At 48.7% G+C, this 24,701-nt stretch overlaps 1 long non-coding RNA gene across 1 annotated transcript; it reads left to right on the forward strand.

Annotated features, from left to right (window-relative positions):
- The first annotated feature begins 2,779 nt into the window (after positions 1 to 2,779).
- LOC122169924 lies at positions 2,780 to 14,866 on the forward strand. Its single transcript, XR_006171678.1, has 3 exons — positions 2,780 to 13,487; positions 13,577 to 13,705; positions 14,506 to 14,866. It is a non-coding gene; the product is annotated as an uncharacterized LOC122169924 (long non-coding RNA).
- The last annotated feature ends 9,835 nt before the right edge of the window (positions 14,867 to 24,701 follow it).

A 24,701-nucleotide genomic window follows, 5' to 3' on the forward strand; every position in this document is an offset into this window, starting at 1 on the left:
AGGGTCCCATCAGCTTTCCCATAATTCAGTGCCCCTTTCTGTCACCTTGTTGTCAGGGAGTTTCCCACCCCTCTCACTTGTTCATTTCCCTCCCGGCAACTCTGCAGTGTCAGGGAGCCCCAGGAGACGGTGGACGGAAGAGGTATGCCTGAAGCCTGCAAGAAACATCCCTGTCCCTGGGGCAGAAACCTGCCCAGAAGTGGGACTTGGAGGTGTGGGGGTCTTTGCTGTAGCAGACACCTTCCAGTAAGTCAGGCTGGTAACAGGGATTTCATGGGGAGTGGTTGTATAGAGGACTGAACTCATTTTGTGCAGTATGGGAATGGCACACATGAGGGTAACTTCCTGGCTGCAGTATCTGACAGAAAAACCTCTCCCCAAAGTCTTACTTTCATGATTGATGTTCTTCAAAATAATCTTTTTTTCTCCTCTGTGTGACGAATGACATGGGAAACCCTTCTGCAAGGGAATAAATTCTGCCTGTGGCTTTCACTTGGCAGTGCTGAATTTCCTTCCATGCTGCTGTTGTCTTTCTCCTTTCCCCTTCTCCTCTTCTCCCTCCCACACCTCTCTTCTCTGTCACACATCCCCAGCTTTTAGAGCAATAATTGCAGATGAGCTAAGAAAACCCTAACATGTTTTTAACAATGACTTTCATTCCTTTTTCTGCAGTGTTCTCTGAGGCTGCACTCTGTTTCAAAATGTGAAAGTGTTTCAGTGATTTTTTTGGTTGTTCAAACCTGTTCTTGGAGATTTCCTTGAATTGACTTTCTGGATAAGTACGAATGGGAGGTTGTCCGGTGGCACTAAATGTGGAGTCTCCTACTTCAAAAGCCACCAGGATGTGGCCTGGGGCACTTGCTCTGGGTGTCCCTGCTTTAGTGGGCATTGGAGCAGATGGACTCAGAGGTCCCTGCCATCCTTGACTCTGATTCTTTGTGGTCAGTCAAGTCCTTGACTGACCACAAATTGCCCATGTGATTCTCACTTGCTGGATGTTGAAGGCTTGGAGCCTCAGTAGGTAGGTGGACTGGCCTGGTTTGCCCAGGGGTTCGGGGTTGTGTGTTAATGCCGTGTTACAGGGTGCCACAAACCCTTGGCCAAGCAGGCAGATGTCTGCACTCTGACTTCTTTTTCCCATCTCCCTGCTGGTGAATTCAGTGGAGGTTTCCCCATTAAAGAGGAACACTGGAGTCGAGCAGCCTTGTGTCTGCCTCCAGGGTGCAGATGAGAGCTGTACCTAAGCATGACACTCTGACCTCAGGCTCTGGCTCTGTGTTCCCTATTTCACGTTCAGCTTCATGAGTTAGCTCCAGTGCTGTCAGAATGGTGCATGAGGACATATGCATGGGCTCTTGTGCAGCCATGTAACTGAGTCCTCGAGGGTTCTGTCACCCATGATAAGCTCACTGCTTGCTCTCTCCTCTCCTGCTCCCCATAGGTCTTGTCCCTCCCTCCTGAGGCCGTCTGTCCTTCCCTGGGGCAGCTAGGACAGGTAGGAGCCCAGGAGCCTCTTTTAGCATCCTCCCGCCACTCCAAGAGTCAGACCAAAGTCCCAGTAAGCCCAGCCCCAGGTTCTCCTGTATCACAGATGGCCTGACTTTGCTTCTCTGGGTTGCTACCTGCAGCCCATCCCAGGCACTGCCAGGACTTCTGCTTTTCAGGTGCTCTCAGTGGCTGTGGGAAGCAGAGCTGGGGTTCTGCTGGGCACTGTGATGTGGTCTTGACTCTCCCCATAGAAAAGGGGGCTGGAATAGTGTGAGGAACAGCTCTTTGCTATTTTCAAACTGGATTGTATCTCACAGTTGCTGTGTCGGGAGAGGCCTGGTGCTGGGCTTGATGCTGGCAGTCCTGCTGTTCCCTGTCTGTCTTCCTGTGCAGGCCAGTGATGCAGGGAGAGGACAGAGAGCAGCTGCCAGGTGGCTGCAGGGTGGACATGCTGCCTTGCATGTTTGCTCTCTCCAGATGAGAGCAAACACCAAGCCTGCAGCAAGGTGCACTGGAAGGGTGCACTGGAAGATCATGCCAGGCCAATGGCTGGTTGTGTTGTACGTGAGAACTTTCCCCCAGTGCCAGTGACCCTTTGTGCACCAGCTTGTGCAGTGTGGGCTCAGTGGGACTGCTGGCAATGGCAGTGCTGCTGCTTCTGGGGTTTTGTGTCCCTCGCAACAGAGGTTGCTCAGGGTCCACGGAGAAGCCTTCAGTCACAGCAGGGTCACTGCTGGCAGCTGAGCCTGCTCAGTGCAGGGGACCTAAACAAAGGAAAGCACACTGGGGAGAAAGGGAGAAAGAGAGAAGCCACTGTGAGCTGGAGCTGAACAGTGCTGGGTGACCTTTTTTGCTTCAGCAGCCTTGTTCAGAGGGAAGTGGAGGACTCTCGGTGTTGAGATATTGCACTTAGAAGCTCAGCAGTGTGCTTTTCTTGTATCAGGGGCTGCATGCCAGGGACATGTGTTTGTGGCAGGGAAATGGGGGAGCTCTGCTGCTAACTTTCCTTAAAACAAGTCCCACCTGGCTCTTTATCCAGCTTTCAAGGAGCAGGAGGGACTCATGCCCCCTGCCCATGGATGGGGGGGATACTCCCCACCCTCCCCCTGCAATTGGATGCTTGCAGAGCAAAGCTTGCAGCAAGCCAAGCATCACTCGCGCTCCATCAGACGTGGGTGTCTATAAAAAGCCTCTCTGGGGTTGCGATTGGGTGTGCTGGCTGTGCCACGTGGTCTCTTGTAAGGCCTGTGTTGCTGAGCAAGTGGCATTCCACTTATTTTTGGCACTAATAGTCTTTAGTTAATACACAAATTCAGCTTAAATTCTGGATGGAAAATAAATCCCAAGTGGAGGCTCTGCTAATAAGATGACAGACGCTTCGGGAGCCGGGGCTGCTTGTCAGCAGAGTGGTTGTGACTGCTGAGATCTGTGAGCAGCAACATGCTCAGGCACAAGGTCCTTAAAGTTACCACGAGTTGTCGGACTAAATTACAGAAAAATTAGGCAGATGGCTGAGGTGAGCTCTAGCTTGAACTGCTAGAGCTGAACACGTTACAGCAAACGCCCCAATGCAATCCTGAGTCCCACACTGTCATGGAGAGAAAAGGAAGGAGCTGGAGCATCATTTTAGGTCTGCAAAGCTACAAAGCACCCTCCTTTCTGACTGTGTGCTGGTCTGAGGTTCTCTGCAGTACCTCTCCTTTCTCAGTGACCCACTGCAGGTCACCCCAGCGTGTCCATCCCAGGGAACTTTCACCCCAGAGTTGGAAAGGAACTGAGGTGTGGAAGAATTCCAGGTCATCCCTGCATCTCCTGCTGACCTGCCTCACCTTTTGCATGACATCTGCTCCTGTTCACTCAGCACATGAGCCCCTTGCCAGGTAGCAGGCAGGATTTTAGTCATTTAGGTCTCAGATCGATCTTTCTGGGAAGGTTCAGGCCTCTTAGTTACAGTCAGGACCAGTGATGCAGCACTGGCCTCATAAGCATGGGGAGCCTGAGATCACTACTTCTTTGCTGTAGATTTCCACTGGACCCTCCTTCTCTCCTCTGCAGTCTCAATCAGAAAGTCTGATAGAGTAAGGTTCTATTTTTTTAATTTTTATTTTCAGGTTTTCTGGTCAATAATGTGCAGCTGCTTTGTTTTTCTGAGCTCTCAAGAGGAGAGAAAGGCTAATTCTGGAGCCTTTTAGGGCTGTATTTACTGCAGCAGGGAAAGCCCTGACCACTGTCAGTGGACATCTATAATGCAAAGTGGGATATGGCTAGGTCTCTGCTGCAGCCTGTGGACAAGACTTAACAGCCTTAAAGCATTGTAGGGGAGCTGTAGGTGGATGCAGCTGTTCCTCTCCTCTCTGATCCCTCGTAACTCCACTCTCATCTGGGACCTGCTTGGGCCAGTTGAGGACCCTTTCTGAGTCTCATGAAGAACTGCAACTGGTTTGATAACAGCTTATTTAATAAGACAGCATAAGAAGAGGAACACAGATAGCAAGTAAATCTAACATCCCTTCAGGTGCTGGGCGAGCCCACATTTGCACATTGTCAGGCATAGCCTGGCTGGGTTTCTCCTATGGAGTAGGTCAGATCCCATCCCTGGTGAGAAGCTCTCCCTTTGGTCATTTGAGCTAGGATACAATTTTCTTGTAAGAGAACAACTCTATTCCTAAAAGACATTCTCATGAGAACTTTTCTCTGCATTGTTAGTCTGGCACACAGATCTGCAGGTGGTATGATTGCCCGTGTCAAGTGGGTGCTGCCTGTAGGCTCCTGCACTGCAATGAGCTGCTGAGTCTGTCCTGTGGCCAAGGGGGTGCAGGGCAGCCATGCTGGGTGTGCAGCACGGCACAGGCATGGCTGCGCTTGATTAATAGATGTGTCACATATGTGTAGGATCAGGGCCAGCACTCCCCCACTTCTGTACCACTCCTGAGGTGTGGGTGCCTTCCTCCAGCTGTCACTGGTGACCCTTTTGGTGCAGTTGGGTGCTCCTGGCTCTAACCCAGGATTTGGGCTTTGTGCATCCACCACCAAATCTGAGGCTTTCTGCATAGTTTCAGCTTATCCTGGCCTCCAACCTGAGTTGTGCACCTGGCACTCAGGCCCAGATTCTGCACCATAGACAACCCAGGTGGCCCTGGATATGTGTACAGACTGGGGGAGAGCAGCCCCTCAGAAAGGGATCTGGGAGTTCTGGTTGATGGCATGATGAGGGGAAAAGAGCTGCTGGTGCTGGAGAGAGCAGAGGAGGCTGGGGCTGTGGCAGCCTCTGTCACAGCCCCACTCCCAGCTCATGAAGGGCTGAGGTTAGCCACAAAATCAGTGCAGGGACACAGAGATGAAGGTGACGGCTGCCCATAGGCAAGGCCAGCCTTGCTCTGCCTATGGTTCCTGCGTCACAGAGCTGCTTATCCCCACTGGGTGAGGCAGGGAGCACGCCATGCTTTGATGGAGACAAGGAGCGGTTTAGAGGGAATTAGAAGGGATTTATGGTGGTGGAGGAAATCACAATAAGCATGGCCTGGGTCAGGGGCACTGGGCTGTATGGAGGGGCTTGTCGCCTGGGCATGCACCTGAGGAATTACAGCATTGGCAGCAGGGCTGCTCACAAGGGTTTCTCTTAAAGCCCCAGATCCCAGAGCTGTGGGACACACAAATCTTGGTTTCCTTGTAAAAATTTTGTGGTAACAGAGATGAGACAGAGAATGTGAACCAGCAAAGCGCATCCCACTGGAACGTGAGTAAACATGTTCCAGCATTTATTATCTTTCCAGTGTGCTTGAAATCCAGCCCCAACCTGGGAGAGTCTAGCACTGTGGGTTAGCAACATGGAGAACCCAAAGAATCTCCCTGTTTGCATGTCTGACCTGAGGTTTCTCCTTGCTTCCAGTTGTTTAACTGTTGTATGGCTGCTTTGGGGACCACCGTCCTGCACCGATAGCTCAGAATCTGTTGTCCCAAGACTTTGTTGCAAGCATCATCTCTCTTGGCAGATCACCTGGCTCCTCAGTGCTAGCTGAGTGTGCTGATGCCACGTGCATAACAACCAGGCTCTGCTCCACCATGCTGTGAACTTTGAATGGCAAAGACATTGTCTGTTCCCCTTGACCCGCTGGGACAAGAGGTGCAGGCTGATGAATGACAGTGGTATTGGCACAGGTGTTGACTCTAGTTGCTAATGGTTATGGAGGACATCCTGCTGGACCCCGGGGGAGGGTGAGCTGCTGGAGCAGTTTCATCTCACAGCCTCAAGGATGCCAGGATGCAGCAGTGCCTGGAAAAACATAGGCAGGCTTCTCCAAAGGAGCTTGGGATCTGGCGGGTGGGTGGGGTGCTGACAGCTCCTCCAGCTGCCCTCAGACTGCTGCGAAGAGCCTGCCTTCACCTTCCACTCGGCACCCAGGCTGTCAGTGAGATGTTTGTGAGCTCCCCGTGGTGTCTGGCAGGACTTGCCCACTCAGAAATCATAGGGCTCGGTGGTGTTGGCAGGCGGGGATTTGGGATGCAGCTGGGCTGTACCAGAGGGTTTTACCCCAGCTGTGTAATGCATAGCCAAGCTGCTAGCTGTCAGAAGCAGTAGGGTGCATGTCCCACATCCCCGCTGCTGAGCACTAGCATTAGCATAGTTTCCCTCGGTTACAATAAGAGATAAGAATGGGGAAGGCTAGGAATCTACTGTCAGGTGAAAAACATCCAATTGCTGCCATTCCCAAAGGCACCGGCAGAGAAAACTCAGCCAGGTTCTTGCTGGAGCTTTGCCTGGAGCTGGTCCTGTGTTGCACACTTAATGCTGGGAGGGTTCCTGCTCTGCATCTTGCAGCTTTTCAGATAGCATCCTTGGGAGGAGATCACAAGACAGGAGGAAGAGGACAGTCACAGCGCATGTGAAGCTGCACCAATCAGAGGACTGCAGGGAAGAAGATGGAGACGTGGTGGGGGAGCAACATGAGTCCCCACATAATCATGGCAGAGGGTCAGCCAATGAGTTAGCTGAGCAGGTCTTTGAGCTGGCAGGAGGACAGGCCAGGTGTCTGGTGGATGGTGGCTGTGTGTGAGGTCTTCACCTGTGCTGCCATTGCTGCTGCTGCAGAGCCCTGTGGAGCAACAGAGGCACTGTGTGGACTGGCAGTGCCCCAGCTGCTTGGGAAACAGTGGTGACGCAGATCTGAACCTGGGGCATCCCATAAGGTGTGTGTTTTTTCCACAGCTGTATCTCCATGGACAAAGTGTGTGAGATCTTGGGAATAGAGAGAGACACAGGCAGAACATTTTTAACTTTGGCTGCAAAGCCCGGCAGTCTGAGTCTTAGAGTGGCTTGCCTCAAGGTCATGAAGCAAAGGCTACTATGGAGGAATGGGCGAAGCAAGCAGTGCTGCTCTAACATACTTCTGGACATCTTTTACCTAAAACAAGTGCAAAAGTGCTTTTGATTCACCATGTAGGCTTCTCTGAAGATCTTATGTCTGGCACAGACAGCCTCTAACAAAGCTCCAAGGTGACACAGCAACTTGTCACTGGCCTTGTCAGATCCTGAGGCCTCATTCTACTGAGTATGGATTCAGATGCCCATGGAACTGCTAGCTTTTGCTAGCTGTAGCTGGATGCTGTTTTCCTGCTGTCAGAGGAGAGGTGAGGGTTGGGCTGACCTGCATTTTGTTAGAACTGCTTCATCGTTTAATGCGTAATTTGATGGAGGTAAAACAAACTGCAGCAGGAATTGTGCTGCTCAGATAGGCAGTTTTCGTTTCTCTCTCACAAAGAGCTCTGTTGAGTGTCTGCAGCATGTGGTGTGCGGTGCTCTTGGGCAAGGAGAAGACCTGGCTCTCCTGTCCCAGTGAGTGTGGACATCTCCTGCCATGACTCCTTGTTGTGTTGCTACAGGGCTATTCTCTGTCACAGATGCCCATTAGCAGCCTGCATCTGTGCTGTCGAACACAGCTACTGATACAGGGTGGTTATGAGAGAAGGAGCTCTTGAACTGTAAATTTTTTTTCTTGCTAGGTAAAACAGTGTCAGGGAATCTTCAGCAGCATAGGAGTGCAACCACACGTTGCCCTCATGCAGTTCGATTTATTGACTCTGCTGCATCTTTGTGTCTGTCTTCTGGGATATTCCAGCTAATAGCAGCAGCAAGGCTCCTGTGGTGCTCGGTGATGCAAAGGTTGAGCCTTTGGGGAACACTTCTGTAGTGACCACTGTTTACTGTCTGGTAGTACTCGTAACCCAGCAAAAAAGGAAACCCAAATGCAGGTATATTTTCCAGGAATGCAGGAGTGGTGAGTGGTGTCTCAGAAGGAGCTTTTCTCCAACCATGCCTTTCTTCTAATCCCGTCACAGAAGATGCTGGGTGCTGGGAAAGGTCCATCTAAACTATGACCAAAATGGGAGAGCTCTCCATCTCTTTGCACAAGGCTGCCTGGTGCAGTTCATGAAGGCTGAGGCTGCTGCAGATCCATCCCACCCTCTGTGGCCCGCAGGAGCCTGCAACCATGGCAGCTCCAGGCGAGTGGGAGGGTTTTCATGTGATGACTTCTGCATGGTGATGCCCACAGAGATTTTCCATTCCTTAGAGTCTGGAGGAAGGAGGGCATCCCTGGGAGGACCTGAGGCCTGCCAGCGGGCCATGAAGACAGAGTGCTTTGCTGTAGTCAGGACAGAGCCTGGGCTAATGCTGACTTTGGTGGTGCTGCAGGCTGCTCCTGGGCAGGAGCTGGCCCTCCATTGCATTCGGTATGCTTGTTGGAGCTCACAACTGGAACATGCTGTCCTAGAAAACTGCAAAAACTGCATTAGTCCCAGAGTCTCTGAGGCTGTTGCTCCTGCATAGCCATATCCAGTCACAGGAAAGTGGGACAGGAGAGACCTGGCAGCAGCTCAGGTGTGGGGAGGAAACCACAAGGCTCTGTGCTGCCACTGGTGTGAGCCTGGCATGGCTTCTCCTCAGATGCTTGGAAAACTGTGAAGGGGAAATCAAGGTAAAGAGGATGAAGGCTAGTGACTCAAGTTCAGCTGCATGTTTTTTTCTATGCCTAAAACTTTCTCAGGTCCTAATTAAGGACACATTAAGTGATTAGTGTCACCTGTGATTTAATCAAGGTTAATAGGCAGCACCTGTCATTAATGGCAACCATGACAACCATGACACGATGCATATCAGCTGCAGCTTGCTCTTCCAAAGTACGGAGCAATCTACCTGCAGAGAGGTGCTCAGCCTATCACAGTACCACTTTGTGTTGAAAGGGACTCTCGGGTTAAAATCATATCTAGAAATAATAATGCATTCCCTTACCTCTGTTTCTAATAGCACAGTTGATACAGGGAAATCAGGGGATATTCAGAAATGAGGAGAGGTTCTCTCTGTGGTTTTGCCTGTGTAGCCACCCACGTGCACAGCCCAAACATATTTTTAATAATCACAAGCAGTGTCTTTAGGGAAAGACGCTGAAACTTTCACTCTAAATTGATTTCTGCTCCATGTGTGGCTCCCAAGAATATTCCATGGGCGTATTTTTTGGGAGTAGGGGGTCAGTGAGGGGTATGTCTCACAGTGCAGCATTGTCAAGGGCTTGGTGTAACTTACATTTGATTCCTTGTGCACCTGCTATGCAAAGTGATTTTATGTGTTTTGATTGCCAGGCTACAGAGACAGGTCATGCAGGGATGCTGATGAGTGTCTAGCCAGTGCTCAAATACGTTCTAACAGCAGTGGGTCTGGATGCAGGCCTGGAGGCTTGCAAGGGCTCTGCCACAGAGCCACCACTTCCATTTCACAATTTGCAGACCAGTCGTGAAGCCCTCCTGATCCCCACTTTCACCCGTGTGCTTTAAGCTGCTAGGACACGAGGAACCCTGTTTAAAGCTGGCTGTATCCTCATACATGAACACAAGTGCTGGGAATTGCAAGAGATGTTGAAGTATGCGGACTGACTGGGAGAAGTGATGAGTTGTGCCCTGGGATGAGGACATATCTGGAGGGACCAGGAAAGGCAGTGCATCTTAGCAGATGTGCTTTACCTCTGGAATCAGCTGTGTGAGAGCTGCTGGCAGGTTTTGCATGCCATTCAACATCTCCCTGCAGATGAAAGATCCCTCCCTAAACTCCTGTTTGAGGGGACAATTAATCTGCAAAACAGATGTGGAAGGGCATCTGGACAGCTGTACCCAAAGTTCCTACACATTTGCCTGGAACAAGCTGCAGCATTTTGGCATGCAGTGTCATATGCTGGAGCAGACCCTGGGCAGGGGAAGCTGGTGAAGACATTCTCATGGATTGCCATAGTTGTAGTGCTTGTGCAAAACCATTTGTATAACCTGATGATCTGTCCTGTTAGCAGAGGCTTTGGGCAAGAAGTAATCACAATTCTGATCTGGGCAAAGTGTTTCCCAGGCATAGGCTGAGCTTTGGGACTGTGGTCCAAGGGCAGGAGCTGCCAGGCAGACCGGCAATGCCCTGAGTTATGGGGTGACAGGGCTAATGAGGCTGAAGCCTGGAACGCCCTATCTCTCCCTCTAGGATGGGATGTAGTCTGAAGATAGGTGTGACTGGCGGTTCTGCATGCTTCATTTTCACATCTCAACATCAGCTCAGCTTGTTCTTTTACAGAGGGCTGGGAGGAGTGGGGTCAGAAGGTCCCAGCTGTCTGGAACTGCCTGTCCTGATCCTGGTGCCCCGTTTCAATGCCTGGGGAATGGGCTCCATCCTCCTTTCCCCTCCCTGCTGGCAGCCCTCCTCTGACAGAACTGCCTTGCTTCAGCCCTGCCACAGCCCATCTGGGAACTGCCTGGGTGCAGGCAGAAGGGAGCAGCAGCCTTCCTGCTGCCAGACACTGAGCAGATGGTTTCATCCACACCTAGACAAGACTCTGTCTACTGGGCTGACATCAGAGGCTAAACAGTTGTGTGAACACATTCCCTCTGTCATCGCTGACTTTTCCTGTGCAGTTGTCCTGAGGGACAAAGAGAGGGGTCAGCATGTGGGATGTCTGAGCACGTGGAACATCTTGATGCCAGCCCAGCTCTGCAGGGACTGAGTGCAGAGGAAGCACGGGACGCAGCTGCTGGGCGTAGCGGGGCTCGTTTTGCAGAGGTTGCCGGTCGCACACTGACCGCGGTGCTTGCCAGCTCCCGAGGGAGGAAGCAATCTGTGTCATCTCACAGCGGGCTTCCTTAAATCTCAGCCTGATTAAGTGGTGGCAATATGGGCTGCCCGATATGAAACAGCCAGCTTCCTTCTCTGAAAAGGGCCGATCGTTAGTGCAGAAATAGCCTGTTAATGGTGTGCATTTTCCTACAGTCAGAGGCCAGTAACAGCGGAATCACTAGATTCTGACTGTGTGGGTAGATTCTAAAGACGACCAGCATCACATATTGGTTACAAAGTGAGTCTGCCATGCTTCTGAGAAAGGTGAATTTGAACACTCTGGGTTTCTTTTCAACATCAAGATGTGTGAGGGATTTAGGGAATATCCTCTCAGTTTCTGACATCTTGTCTGACCTTTAGAATGCCGTCCTTGTGCTTTCTGTGCTGAGATATGGGCTGAAATACCCATGGACTGCACGCAGAGATGGTGAAGCTTGCAGAAAGCTTTGCTGTAGAAGAAGAGATGGTGCAGAAGGCACTTGGAAGGTTTTTTTTGTGGCAGTGGTTTTCCATCAGCACATTTACTGAGAGCTGTATCACAGTCTGGAAAGAGAGTTTAATGCACAGACTGCTGATAAAGAAGTGCAGTAAGTAGTTACATTAGAGTTATTTATTCATTTCAAAGAGATAAAAGCTTTCTGAAATCAGTGCAGTCATCTTAGCTTGTGGCTGTTGTTTTTCTTAGTTTCTTGTGTATTTTAGAGATCCAATTAATTTACAGGCAATGACTGATGCTGAGAAGAATACAGCTCAAGCTGAACTGTTTATTTTTCTTTCCCTTCGTTCTCAGAAAGCGATGAGCTGGGGCCTGCCTCGGTGGTGGGTCTCCAGCATTCAACAAATAGGAATAAAATACTGTCAGCTATGTTTGTGCTGAGACACAGTCAAACATTAGCACTTCTCCAGTTTGAAGAGCGAAGAGTTATGGAGGTATTGTAACTAACAGCATCAATGCATTTTGCCTGGTGAACACTATGTAGGAAGCATAAATTAAGAGTTGTCCACTGGAATCCTCTGGAGATGTGACCTGGAGGACACCAGCCTCAGGTGCTGCTGTATGCAGATTCCCTGCACTGCAGGGAGAAATGTGGGATGGCCTTGCCTTGCACACTCCTTAATTTCAGCATGCTGGTTAGAAGGGAACATCAAACTTGGAGATATTTATGTGCAACTTCTACCTGAAAAGCTTTCTGAGAAACCCTGCCATCCTTTACGGACGTGTTATGTAGGGATTTCTCGCTCCCTGTTGGAAGGCAGGAGTCTCAATGAGTTGGACCCTCGTGAACAGCGCAGTGATGCTTCGCAGGCAGTTATGACCTCCAGCACAGGGCTGTGCTGAGGAGCAGCCTTCAGCAGTTGGGATCAGATCTGAAGTATTGCTATCAAGGGCATCTTTTTCCTGGGAGCTGTCTCTGACTTCCACACTACATAACAAAGTTCCCAGTGCTTGGGGATGAGCACCTTGCACTGTAATCTTTGCCCAGCTCTGCTCTGAGCCCCGTGCTGTGCTCTGAGACACTGTCAGCAGTTGCTGGGGTTTCAGCAGTGCCAGATTCCTATGATCCCAAAGAGGTGTGGAGGCCAAGCATGATCTAACTGTTGTTCATGATCTGCCAACCATTAGAGGCTGAACTGATCTCCTTCAAACAAGAGCCCATGGGCAAAAAAGCTGTACCTGTGGTATGGAGAGGACCTGAAAGCAAAACAGAGCTGTGGGCAGCGTAGGCACGCACAGAGGGAGCTCAGTGGCCCCCAGTGCCCTCCAGAGATACGTGTTCAAGCCCTCCTTCCTGGACATCCCAGCATGGCTCTTGCCTCCCTGATGAGCGTTGCCCTGGGCTGCTTGGGCAAGTAGGCCTCATTTTCCGTGGAGAGGTTCAGTTTGAGACCTGAAGCTTGTTTCAGTGTAGGGCCTGGGATTTAGACCAACCTGCTGGCCCAAGAAGAAGAACCACTGTCTGCCAGGAAGGAAAATCCCTCTCCTCTTGAGTCATGTTTGGGTAACCTGTTTCATTCCCCTTAAAGTCTATCTAGAACCTGATGGCAGGTGCTAATAACTTCATTGGGATTTAGAATCATAGAACAGAATCATAGAATCACTAGGGTTGGAAAAGACCCCTGAGATATCTAGTCCAACTGTCCGCCTACCATCAGTATCGCCCACTTAAACCATGTCCCTGAGTACCACCTCTGCACCCACCATCATCTCCTGATGATGACTGTCCTTCTGAGGAAGCCTTTTTTATGCAGCTATCTGCTGTCACATTGAAGCAAGGTTAGGCCAGTCCCTGGGGCTTTTCACTGAGGCAAGCAGGGCTGGCCTCAGCTTGTAATGCAGGTGGCCAACTGGCCTCATGTATTCCACGTTATTCTTTCTGCCTTGGGGAAAGGCCATGCACCACCGAGGTCCTGATTACTGTGATCCTGTTTGAACTGTTCACTGTCTGACGAGTCTTACTCTCCCTGTCCTCTTCTAGGAGCTGATAATCCTCTCCCTCCAATAACACCTTTCTCTAGTCCTCTTTTTCCCTTTTTCCCTAGTACTGGTGTCACCGTGCTCTGTTCACGTCTCTTTCAGCCTCCTCTTTTCTTTCTGATCACGTCCTGGCCATCCCCCTGTGCCCCGACCCAGCTTTCCTTGCTGCCTTACCTCTCTGCAGCTCATCACCACTGGCGTGTCCCAACAGGCTGGCAACACTTGCAAAATGAAAATATCTTCTACCACATTTTTCAGTTTTGCCACCAAAATCTGACAGCCAAGATTATGAAGCGGCTTCTGCTGCTCACTGTGTGCTTGCTGACCTGAAGGCAACCTAGCCAAGGCTCTCCTGAGCAGTTCTCAAGCCATTCTTGCTCTCATGTAAGTGTTCTTAAAACAACTATCTGATCTAGTTGGCTGGAGAAGCCCTTGAGACTGATGTTTGGCCCCATCTTTTTCCTTTCTTTTAGGCTTTGCTGCTCCAGGAAGAAAGGACAGTTCTTGGATCACCGTAGCCTGCTTGACTTCTCCAATCTCAAATTATTCTGCTTTTGACATAGGCAGCAGGCTAGCAGCTGGCACTTGTGAGAGCTGAGGAGGTGAGTTCATGGGAAGAGGACAGCCTCCAGTTTCAGTGCTTGGGGACCAGCTGGTGTTTCATTGGGATCTTGAAGGCTTTTTGCTGTAGGTGCGCAGGGGCTCTCCTAGGAATCAGGGGCCTGGCTGAGTGTGGCCTTTCTGAGCACACCTGAGATGCTTATCTGCTGTCCTGGCTTAGTGCTGGGTTCCTGGATGAAGAGACCATGTGCTCACCCAAGCCCTGCCTTGTACCAAGAGCCTTCTTAGTGACAGGCAGGACTTTTTGGTTGTGCTTCCCCTCCTGTTGCCTTGAGCTCAGTGGTCGTCTTTTTAGATTGTATCTCCTATCTCCCCATTTCTAGACTCATCTCACACATTACTGCAGTTCTCAGTTGGGATCCAGCCTAGCCAAGATCATGAGTGTGATGAGCTTGATTTTCTAGTCCCACACATTGCCTTGATCTCAGGATGGGTCATGAGGATAACAGAGCATCTTGCAGCTGATTTAATTTTTGCAGGGATTTGAGTTCTCTGGAAAAACTCCCAGGAAAGATGCTCAGCTTAATCATGATTAAGGCCAACAAAAAATCTGGTAGCTGATCCTCTGAGCGAAGAGAGGCTGCATTTGATCAGTAGATGAACTTGGGGCATCTACTGACAATCTGAAGGGTTTTCTTAGGCCTCATTAGTTTAACTGCCTGGGCTGTACTATGTTGGGCAGAGCTGCTGGGTAACACACTGCTATTCATGAGGATGCCTTTATCTGGAGAAGCCTCCATCCGTTCCACAAGGTGTCATGGTTTTCTCTTTAATATCCTAGGGATTGTTTTCAGGACAACAGGAAAGAAGAGACTGACAATGCAGATGGAATGGAAGAAAATGACAAGTGATTAAACATCTGTAGATGAATGGAGATGCAGCTTAAGAGATTGACTGTCGCCTGCTGAGTGGAGAGATGGAAGGAAAGATTGCGTTCATGTGCACCAGGATTGCAAATCCCACCCTCCCCCAGCAGATCTTAAATTGTGTTTGTTATTTATTTTGAGCCTTCCCATGTATAAGCCTTCACACAGCTCTGTACTGCACCTTTATAGCCCCAGCTACTATTTCTACCTCCCAGAACCTCTGATCTTGTTTTCTGGGCAGAGATCCTACAAAATAAAACTTATGTGGTAAAACAAGCTGCTTGCTGTGCCAGTGTTTTCTTTGGCTCTCATGTCTGTTCTGCATTCTTATATGTGCTTGACTGTATATATATGTTAACGTACACAGATAAGGGATAGTTTGCAGGTAGCAGCATGGATAAGAAATGCATCGACCAGTGTGTGCCTCTGAAGATGTAATAATTTGGGGTCTTTCTTGAAACATTACGTTATTACAGCGGCTGGAAGGTTTTCTAGGTGCTGCAGGTGCAGGGCGGTAGAGGCTGGCCTGGCTGGGGCAGGTCTGCTGCACCCAGCAGCCCTCAGTGCAGGGATGGGTGACCCCTGAGCGTCCCCTGTCCCCCGCTAGGTGGCACTGGGAGCCCTGCTATGGTGTCCCTGCCCCCAGCCACATGGCCTGACCTAGCCCTGCACCCCGCGTCTGCCAGCGCAGTCTCCTGGACTGCGAGCGCTGCACAGGGAGGGGGACGGGACCGGGGGGCTGTGTGGAGTACTCCAGCCCTGTCCGCTGGAGTCTGGTGTGTCGCACCTGCCCTCTGCCATGGGGTACTTCCCACGGGGTGCACAGAAATCTATGCTGGAGCCCTGGCCCTGCCGAGCTCGGAGTCGTTGCACTGCGTGGGTCTCAGTGGGAGGCAGCGTGCTGCTGGTGTCTGGATGGAAGTGACCGCATCGCATGGGTTCTGCCGGGAGTCACTGCGTCGTATTGTCCCATTGGCACTGCACGGGGGCGTCTGGTGTCCTGGTGTGTCACATGCTGTTATGCTGTATCAGTCTGGGCAGAAGTGAGGTGGTTCTCACCGTACGTGGTTCTTCTGCTGAGCTGGAGCCTTGGGTCTCCATCTGTGCTAGTTTATGGCTTAGAATAAGCAGAAAGGCAATGGTTATGTTAACTTCAGCCTCTCTTGTTTTCTTTGCCCAGTGCAGTTTGCTTTTAGCCACAAAGCTGTAATATTCACTTTGGATTCTAGCTAGACCTGGGAGCAACAACCTTCTGTTGTCCTTGGAACGACTGTGGGAGCTGTAATACCCATCTGAGCTGCAGCTGTTCTGTTGTGTAGCTGTTTTTGGTTCTTGTACTTGCTTTTATTTGGTCAATTAGTGCCAACTGCAGAGTGGACTTGTGATGACCCTGCTCAGGTGACCAGTGCTGCCGGGTGCTTTTACCCTGAGGTCACTCTCAGCTCAGACCAGATTTGAACTGAGGATTGGTAGAGCTCCACAAATCCTGTTAGCAGCTCTTGAGCTGGATGAGACTTGTTCTTGCAGAGCAGCAGACTCCGAGAGCAGGTCAGATAGGTTCAGTTTGGCCAGAGGTGTGAGAGGAAGCCTGCAAATGGAGGAGAGTTAACTTCATTGGGTCCTGTGTGAAAATGCTGTCGAGCCTAAAACCAGGTGTTGCATCACAGCTGTGAGTGAGGGCAGGCTGCCTGACTTCTCAGGCTGTCACTAGAGGGAGCAGCGTGTAGTTTTTTTCTCATCTTGTGAAAAGCAACTGTGATGGCGGTGACACAGCTGGGAGAGTGGTTCGGCAGGAGGAGTTTGGGAGAGATGCTGCATAAGGACAGATGTTTCTCTAGGTGAAAGGAAACCTCTCATCCAGCTCAGCCAGGACTTTGTGGGGGTGAAGGACGTGAACATTCCTATGGTCATCTTGCCAAGTGAGAACTGCTTTCTTGTCTCTCCTTTTGGGTCTTGGAAGTGCAAGGTTTTGAAAGGAACCAGGGCCCTGACAAGTGCAAGCTCTGAGTGCTTTGGGGACAGAGGATGCAATGAGAAACGTGGTGAACTCAGTTGGCTCTGCTGCTTCTGCAAATGAAACAGGTTTGCTCTGCAAGGAGCATGACTTCATGTGTGTAGAGACCTGCTGGAGATCTTGAAGAACTCTCTGTTAGCCAGCTTCTGGTGCCCCTCCTGCTTACACTGACACACTGAGTAATGCTACATTGCATCTCTGTGCCATGTTGTGCTGCAGTGGGCACATTCGGAGGTACCCCTCCAGGCCTAGAATCTAAACACAAGATGGGGAGCAGGGGAATAGAGACAATGCAAGGAAACAAAAAGACCATAATGGTATCCTGCCTTGCCATGAATTGGATAATTCCCCCATGACTAGTTGATGGGCAGTGGATTGCTCAGTGGGAGGAAAGGGGTCTGGAGTCAGTCCTGTGAACTTCGTTCTCTCATTTGTAAAATGATGTTGTGAACATCTGGCTCACACATGGAGCGTGACACTTGGCTCGGAGTCTTATAAATGTTTTCAGATCCTTGAATGGCTGTTGCTGAAATGTGAAGGATCATCATTAATGAAATATGCAATAACACTGACGGAGCATTTGTGTTTGCTGCAATTTGTAACTATGTTCTAACACTTGTTAACGAATGCTATTGTGGGCTGCAGTGTGACCAAGGAACACTTGAGGATAAACATGACCAAGTGTTTGTTCCTGGGTTGTGTTACTATTTATCACTGCAGGTGTTGAAACATATCGTGTTGTGCAGCAAGGCTTTAAATAGATGAATAGGGTAAGAAACGAGACTTAGCTACTGCTCCTTCCTTTGTGTTTTTTCCATCTGCTCTGCTTACATTGAACACAGACAAATGCCACAATTGGCTGATCAAAGATCTACTGTGTTGGAGAGCTGAATATCCATATGACATCAGAAGAATCCCATCATTTGGCTGGGCATTGGCTTTAGACAATGCAGCTCGCGGCAGTGAAAGTATGCCCATCAGGAGGCCTGAAGAAGCGGCAAATGTTTACACATGAGCTGAAGTTGAAGGAATAGAACGAAGATTAATCAAACAAAGGCAGCATGGATGAGTATGGGGCCCCTAACTAAACTCAGCATAAAAGTGAGGCGTAGAGGAAGGACATCCAGAGGCGGGTGACCCAGGAGCTGCTGTCTGGTGTTGCAGGGCTAGGATTAGAAAAGCCAAGGCTGAATCTGGTATGAAATGTGAAGGGTGACAAGAAAGGATTGTATAAGTGCATAGACAGAAAAAGGAAGACAAGGGAAAATGCCAACTAGCTGCTGAATGGTGCTGGTGAATTGCTGACAAATTGCCTGAAAAACTTTGCTTCAGTCTTTACCAGTAAGACCAGCCTTCAGCAATTCAAAGTCACTAAGGCCAGGGAGAAGACTTGAGCAAAGAAGACCTATCCTATGGTTGGGGATCACCTAAGCAAACAAGTCCCACAGGTGCTAGAAAATGGTCCATCAAAGAGAGGTTGAGGTGGTTCTGTTCAGCCTGGAGAAGAAAAGCCACAAGTGGATTTTATCTTTATGTATAAATACCTGATGGCAGGTGAATGAAGGAGAGTGAGACAGTGCTTCTCAGTAATGCCTCATGACAGGGCAAGAGGTGATGGGCTCCGACAGGAACACCATTCCCTCTGCACTTCTCTACTATGTGAGAGTACTGTGTGAGTGATCAAGTACTGGCAGAGATTGCCCAGACAGGTTGTGAGGTCTCCATCCTTGAAGATGGCCAAAAGACAACAGCCATGGTCCTGGGCCACTGGTTGTATTTGGCTGTGCTTTGAGCAGGGGATTTAGACCAGATGATGTCAAGAAGTCCTTTCCAATCTCAATGATTCTGTGATTCTTTTGTTCCATTGTGAGGTCCCTACTCCCTCATAAGTTGACATGGGCTCATGAGCAGGCTCTGTTCTGCCATACCTCCTCAAGCCTTCCTGAAACTTCTCTGCGTGTGGTGCTGACTGCACTGCTGCGATCTGGTATGTTGTGTTCACACTGACTCAGTTGTTTCTTATTTATTTTCTGACTGCATCTCCCAAGTTCTTTTGATTGGTGTGAATCCTGAACTTAAGGCTGCCTGACTTCCTCTGAACCCAAAACCCAGAAATTGACTTGCTGATCAGGCACATCTCATTGGAAAACTTTCACATACAAAAGTACTCCTCTTGCCTTAGCTGAGGGTTAAACCTTATCCTCTTGTAATTGCTGTATTGCATCAGCTACTGCTTTTTTCTTACTTTGGTCTTTGTGACCTTCAGGACGTAGCCAAGAGAGCTGATGGTGCCTTGGAGCTTCGGAGTTGTGAGCAGTGGACATGCCGCCTCTCTTGCTCACAACTGATAGGCTTAGAACAATTTGTTGACCTGACTATTCCTCCAAATCTGAATGTCTCAGCTTTTCAGCTTTGTCTCTTTTTGCTTGTGAGGTGGGTATTAAAGCTCTAGCCTGTTGTAATCTGACCTGATGTCAATTCCTCTTTCTGAACTCCACTAAGACCTTGTAATTCAGCTGTACGGGATCCTTCCTGTTCCTCCTGCCTTTCCCTCTGCAGCAAGGGAGCTTGCTCAAGGCTTGCTTCTTGAACAAGCTGGCAGATATGTTATTGCTTTTTTTTGTTCTGCATTTCAGCCTTCCAAGTGACATTCATACTGAAGCTCAGAGCTTACAGTGAGTTGCCTTTCAGAAAGCAGCATTTCTGTTTTCCCTTTAGGATAAGTCACCCTCATCCCCATTACTTCCTATGCTTGTGTTCTCTCTGGTCCTCCACACTGAGGACTTACTCCTGAGAGTAAGCCTGCAGTGTTCCTGTCCCAGCAAACTGTCCTCCGTATGTTTCACTTTGCCCTTGTGTTTTCCCAAAGCTGCTACTCTGCACTGCTAAGACTTTTTGAAGGTCTGATTTTTCCACTCTCCCCGGACCGTGCAGCCAGTGTCTGTGTCCTTGAAGTACGTGAACAGTATCACTTGTCCTTCCAGAACAGGCTGCTATCTTTCCAAACTCAATTTCGGTTCTCCCAGCAAATCTGTTGCACTTAGTAAATCATAATAGACAGTATTTTAAGTTAGCATCTCCAGGGTATTAGGCAAACTTATGCAAGATCCTTTTGCTTGTCTTGTGGCTACTGTGACTCCTCTGTTATCCTCTCCTGGTTACTGTTGTCTGGACCCACTGTACTTTTATTGTCCTTCTGCTACAGCCAGCCTGCAAAGAGAGCAGGCTGGTCTTAGGGAAGAAGTTTCTTCATCTGTTTTATTCTCTTTTACCATCATGGATTGCATGACACTCGACATGGACATGTCTAGATCTTGTGGCATGAGTAACTTTTACTCCTGGGTGGTGTGGAAGCACTGTGTTGAAAAGTTTTCACCAGGACATGCTTCTTAGGCATTTTTTTCTGTCTTAACATTTTTTTTTTCTTCAGTCAATATAATGGATATCAGGCTGGAATGAAATGGTGGGGCAGCTCTGTGGGTTTAACAAATGCAATACTCTGCAAGTATTAGTGTATCATAAAGGCTGCCTTATTATATGCAGAATGGGTAAGGATAATCTTTTATTGAAGTGCTGGATAGAATTTTTCTCTTCTTGCCTTTCTGTATTGTTTCCTTTGAAAGCTTTGTGGTGTCCAGTTGAGGCAGACCAGGGTGCGCTATGAGAGGTTCCTCATCGTTCTAGGGCATCAAATAGTTTACATCTTGAGTAGACTGAAGCAGGGACTGATATAGTGCTGGGAACCTTTGTGCTACCAGGACGCTGCTGTCGGAATATTCTGTGTGCCGGCAGCTTGTCTTGGAAGTCTGATCACCATTAGTACAGCAGCTGAGAAAGAGGAGCAGGAGCTGACTGTCCTAAGGACTTACAGCTTCCTGCCAGTGCCTCGTTTTTGCAAGTTGGCTTCATTTGCCTAGAGGTTCTTCCATAGGTCTTGTTTGCTTGCTGTGAGTTTTTTCATTATCGTTTAATAGCTTTCTCCTTTTTGGTACTCCAAGCGAATTTTGAAGTGTGCCCATTTTGATAGCATACTGAATGCAAAAGATTTTCTCTTATTCTGTTGGAGCATTTTCCCCCTTAACCTATTCCTTCATGCTTGTACTGAAGGCTTCTGAACTCTCCTTGTTGCTTGCAGTCCTTCACTTGCTTTGGCTTTGTGTGGCATCCTGTTCCATGTGAAGGAGCTAAGCCAGTGGAAATGCAGTCCTCTGCTTCCATAGGGCAGGGGCTGCTGAATCTGACCTTGAACTAACGCTAATATAATGAGAATTTCTGTCCTTTTTTTTTGCTTGCTCTTCCTCTGAAGGATTCAGTTACTTTCAGTGCCACTTTGACTGCATACAGCCACTAACTTCCTGGGTATGAGATCATTTAGTGATGACAACAGATGTATAAAATAGGGCTAGTACTTTAGTGGTAGTGTAAACAATGGAGACTTATTTGGCTCTTAAGACTGTCAAACAGGAGATATAAAGCACTGTTCTTCCACAAGCCATAGAAGTCTACAGAAACAACTGGTCAGGGACAGAGAAGGCTGTGGAGGAGGCTACTTGTGAGGAGAACAGCCTGCTGGCCGCCTGCACCCCCAGGCTGGCACAACAGAAGGATGGACACTTCCCTGTTCGTCTGCAGCACTCTCCACTGTGCACTCCGGGGCAGATGCTCGTTGCAGCATGTCCCGAGTTTGAAGGGTTAATATAACAATGTGAGCTATTCCAAATTAGTATGCATGATAATACAGCTAGCTCTTCTGCTGACATATATAATCATAGACCTGAGATCAGGGCACCTTCCCTTCAGTCAGACATGGTGATTGCTGGTACCAGTCACAGGTTATAAACTAATTTTGGCAGTTGGCCATAAAACTGCTCCTTTCAGTGAGACACAGAGGCGTCTGGTGTCAGCCTGACACAAACCATTTGACCAGAGAAAGGCCTCTCTCCTGGTGGGATTGCAGAAGGGCTTTTGCTGTTAGCAAAGGTAGAAGTATAGAGAGAGGGGCTCATAACTCTGCTCTAATAAATATTAAATGCCTGTTATCAGGCCTGATGTTTGCTTTGCAGCCCCAGCTTTTTAGCCTGCTTTGGTGGTTATCCAGTGAATGCAACAGGTTTATCAGCAAGTTCAAGCATGTTTGGACTGCAAGGCCTCTCCTGGTGTCTGGCATGTGAAATTACCCTAATCTGCCATTAATATCCCTCTCTGCCCTCTGGTTGCCGTTACACACAATCTCTGCCCTGCGCATTTGCTCACTAGAGGCTTTAATCCCCTCTCCATCCCTATAAACACTACAACATACTCATTTTTCCCCCATCAATGCAGACATTTGGCAGGATTCCAGAGCCTGCAGGATCAAATGGCAGAGGAGACTGAGGCTGCTTTTCCGGGGAGCAGGGCAGGCCATGGTTATATGGTGAAGGGCAGTCCAGAAATGAGCGTTGTTATCGTTAGTCCCTGTGCCGCCCAGAGTGCCATTCCATGCCAGTGGTTGACAGTGCCAGCCTGAAGGCTCAGTGTGCCTACAGGAGCTCTTAGACCAGAAGATGGTAGAGCCTGGGCATGGGGCACTGGGATAGCAGAGAGATGTGGGGTCTCCGTCATTGGAGTTCTCCCAGATTTGAATCAGACAAAGGCAATACAATCTAGTGTTGGTGATGGTCTGATCTTGTGCTTAAAGAAGGAATAGCATCTTTCAAAGAGCCTTCCCACCAACATTTCTAGAGTGTTCTATTTCCTTTGCAAAATGCATCTTCTGTTACTGGATCTCCATCTGTCCGCTCCTGCTTTGGCTTTCTCCCATTGTTCATTCATATTCAAAATAAAATTTTTGACTTCCTTGACTTCCTATTGACTTCAGTTGCTTTTTGGACTCTCAAGCCTTAACTGTTAGCTATAACATGTAGCTTACTGTGTTACTGCAACTTGTGTTGATAAGACAAGTGGAAACGTTTCCAAACTGGAAGAGGGGAGATTTAGTTTGGACGTAAGGAAGACATTTTTTACAATAAGGCACTGGCACCACTGGGTGGTGGATTTCCTGTCTCTGAAGATTCGCAACATGAGGCTGGACGGAGCTCAGAGCACCTCGTGGAGCTGTGGGTGTCCCTATTCATTGCAGGGGAGTTGGACAAGATGACCTCTAGGGATCCCTTCCAAACGGTTCTACGATTCTGTGATTTTAATCTGAGTAGTGGGCACTGGAGATAGAAGAAAGGGGCTGAAATGATAAGGAACCTGAAATTAAAAGGGCAGTTGTAACAGCCTACTCCAAAGGGCTCTTTTGGTCCCTGAATCACCACGTGTTCAGAGGATCAACATTTTGATGTCTTGGCTTTCAAAAGATCAGTGTGCACATGTCTCTGTTTACTGAGCTGTGTACTTCCAAGGATTTCAGTTTCATTTCTCATGTCCCAGTCAAGGATTAAGAACATGGTGGTAATTGCAGTTGGTCTGTGTCACTTCAGCAGCTTCATAAAAAGAAGCTAGAGGAAAAAAGATCATATTGTTGATGACTTTTTTTTTTTTTTTTCCTTCTTACTCCTTGGCATGAGAAGCCAAAACAAACCAGTCTGGAAAGTAGCAATGTGTTTTATTAAAAAAAAAACACAAACAGAACAACAAACAAATAAACAAACCAAAGCTAAACAGAACCCCACCAAAGCCAACAGATTGTGAAGGAATCTTCGTGTTTGAATGTGATTGTGCTTGTCTGTAGCAGGGCACCTGGGAAGTTTTTTTTTTTGTTTTCCCTCCTCCCTTCTGGCAAAATAGATGATATTTTTCTTTCTAGCTTGGGGTATGTAGCTCTTGGAAGGCTTGGGAGATCTTGCTGTCTGCTGCTAATGCAGGAGTGGCGAGTCCTGGCCATTTCAGCCTAGAGCTGCTGGATGTGCTCTGTTGAGAAGATCAGTGGCTCCTAGGACTCTACACCAAATGCAAGTTTTTCCACATAGTGTCAATAACTCATTGGGAACAGGCTGAGCTGTTTGAGAAACGATGCTGTGCTCTGCCAGAAGAGTTTGGATAATTACAGCAGGTCATCAGAGAACAATGGAACTGGAAAGTACAGATTAAGCCAGTGCTATTCCCACTGTGTATACGTTATGCAAGTAACAGTGTCATAGAGGCACAGGTAGAAAAGACTTTTCAGACTGTAGGCAACAGAAACTTCAGACAAAATTGCTCAGAGGCCCAGACTGTCCAAACCAACAAAAGGTTATTTTGGAGCTGGTGGGGTGGGTAGGGACCTCTTTCTTGTCTCCCAGGAGCAACAGACTTTACCCCTGTTTATTCGTTTAGGTGAATTTGAGTAGTATGAACCTTTAAAGACATATTTTCAAGGGTTTTTTTCAGCCACACATCCATTGCCAGTCCTATCAATGTGAGGTATCTATACAAACTGGTTGTCACTGCACTCTGGTCCGTGGTCCGAGCTTATCTGGTTAAATTCCTTGCTGTGGGTTTCCCCACACAATATGTTCTGGGAAATTCACTTTGTGAGGACGTGAGGAAGGGTTTGGGGGCTGTGACTCCCTCCAAGGAAGAACCTTAACTTCAGTTCCCTACTGAAGAAGAAGGTGGTTGTCATGAAGAGAAAATGGCTTTCAGCACTTTACAGCTCTCCAGTGAGCTTTTTGGTGTCATTACTGCAAGGAACCTTGGCTTTATCTCAAACTAAAGCATAGCTCAGCTTTATCCCTACAGTGCAGACAGTGGTCTGATGAACGTTTGTGTATTCTTTGTTTTGAGGAGATGGCACTGGTGCTCAGGTAGAAAACTTGGTTGTTTAGGCTGCTGTCTGCACTTCATCCCTACCAGCTCACTCTTACACAAGGTGCTGCATCTGCCATGATGTAAAATTATGCCTAGACCATGCTTCCAGGCCTGCTGTTTGTTTCTGGCTTCTCCCCACATCCTGGATTCAGCAGATGGGAGGATCTCAGATCTGTTGGCCATGTGCACAGTCTCTAGGTCAGCTCAGGATCCTGCTGTGTTGATAGGATCAGTGAGCATGTTCTCACAATGCTCAGTTCATTTTCCAGGGCTTCCTGAGCTACTGGTGGCCTCTCCTGGGGCCTGAGCTGGAGATCATAACGT

The sequence above is a fragment of the Centrocercus urophasianus genome, unplaced genomic scaffold (genome assembly GCF_019232065.1).
Source record: "Centrocercus urophasianus isolate 14NV4802_14NV808 unplaced genomic scaffold, USGS_Curo_1.0 seq_60, whole genome shotgun sequence".
NCBI lineage: Eukaryota > Metazoa > Chordata > Aves > Galliformes > Phasianidae > Centrocercus > Centrocercus urophasianus.